Here is a 2,500-nt window from a genome sequence, read left to right as displayed (position 1 = left end):
TGCAAATTACCGACAGGTAATGAAAGCGATGAAATGAGTACCGAAAACGAAAGTGGTATAGTTGCACAACGAAGATCCAAAACAAATGCTTGTCCTTGGTGAAAAAAACGTCGAGTAATGTTATCTTCACAGATTCATTACTCCTTAGATTTCAATGAACCACATATAATTATCTTAGTAACTTCAGGGTTGATAGGACTTTGAGATATGGTAGATTATGCATGTACTGGCGTGATAATTTAACTGTTTGCCAGTCTGTACAATTTTGTGCGTGTGTGTCTGTTTGTCTTTAATACATATCAATAACATCCAGGGAAATGCATATTTACCAAAAATACATATGATTAAAAGGATATTTCTGTTATCAGATTTACATAAATCTGACAGAAAAATAACATGCCAATATATCAATAATGCTGATGTTGGTAGTAACATTGATAAAAATGATAATGCTAAAAATTATAATGATTGTAGTAATAATAATGATAATAATAATGATAATAACAATGGTGATTATAATGATAGTGATGAAATGATAATGATAATGATAATGATAACAATTATGACGATAATAATAATGATAACAGTAATGATAATGATATTAACAAGTAATAATAAAGATGGTAATACTAATGATACTCATTATAATTATAATAATGATAAAAGTCAAATAATTACAATAAAATGATAATAATGGTAATGATAACGATGAAAATAATAATAATAATAATGATAATGATAATAATAATGATAATAATGATAGTGATAATAATGATAATGATAATAATAATGATAATAATAATGATAATAATAATAATGATAGTAATAATAATAGTAATGATAATAACTATAATAATGATACTAGTAATAATAATGATAATGATAATAACAATAGTAATAATGATAATAATGATGAAAATAATGATGGTAATAATGATAATTTTAGTAAAATAATAATAATAATAATAATGATAATAAGAATAAGAATAATAATTATTATTATCATGATTATTATTATTATTATTATTATTATTATTATTATTATTATTATTATTATTATTATTATTATTATTATTATTATTATTATTATTATTATCATGATTATTATTATCATGATTATTATTATTATTATTATTATTATTATTATTATTATTATTATTATTATTATTATTATTATTATTATTATTATTATTATTATTATTATTATCATTATTACTATTATCATCATCATCATCATCATTATAATGATAATAATAATAATAATGATAATAATGATAGCAATAATAATAATAATAATGTCAATAATAATAATGATAACAACAACATCAATAATAATGTTATTGATGGAAGTAATAGTAACAATAAAAATGATAAGGATAATACTGATAATCATAATAATAATGATAATAACAATAGTATAAATGATAATAACAATGATCATTAGAAGAATAAAATAGCTACGATAATAAATGGTTATAGGTAATGATAATAGTAATATGGTTAATAATGACAATAATAATAACATAATGCTAAAAATGGTGATAATACTTTAATAATGATAATAATGACGATAATAAAAAATATGGTAAAAACAAAAATAATAATAATGATGATAAAGATAGCAATACTAATAATAATGGTAATAATAATGATATTATCATTGATAATAAATCAATAATGATGATCATAATTATGAAAAAATAATAATCATAATAGTAATATTGATAATAACTAATAATAATAGTAATGATGACAATGATAATAACTAATAATAATAGTAATAATAACAATGATAATAATAATAGTAATGATAATAATGATAATAATGATAATAATGATAAATATAATAATAATAATAGCAATAATAAATAATAATGATGATGATGATAATAATGGGAATGAAAATTATAATGATAATGATTGTAATAATACCATTATTATTTTCATTGTTATCATTATCATTATCATCATTCATATAATTACCAAGATAATTATAAATAATTGTTACTGTTATAATTTTTATTATCATTATTGCTTTTGTTGTTATTGTTATCATTTTTCTAATAATATACCCTATTATTTCTATAGATCTTATTTTTTTCTCATAATCATTATTGTCACTGTTGTTATTATCATTATCATTAATATTCTAATAGCTATTATTGTCATTATTTAATATCATTATTCCTATTATTAACATCGTTATTGTTTTTATTACCATTTTAAATATAATTATTGATGTTATTATCATTGTTATCATATTTGTTATTATTATCATTAATATCATTATCATCATTATCATGATAATTGTCATTACTGTTGTGATTGTCATCATCATTATAGTCCTCATTATTGTTATTATCACCATTATTATTGCTAATATCATCATCATTACTCTTTGTCATTGTAGTTATCATTGTTATCATTCTTATTATCATTATTATCATCTGTGTTGCTTTTGTCGTCATTAATATCATCATTATTTTTATCATCATTATTA

This window comes from Penaeus vannamei, chromosome 17, assembly GCF_042767895.1.
Source record: "Penaeus vannamei isolate JL-2024 chromosome 17, ASM4276789v1, whole genome shotgun sequence".
Classification (NCBI taxonomy): Eukaryota; Metazoa; Arthropoda; class Malacostraca; order Decapoda; family Penaeidae; genus Penaeus; species Penaeus vannamei.
The sequence above is the reverse complement of the archived record's forward strand: the minus strand, read 5'-3'. Positions refer to the sequence as shown.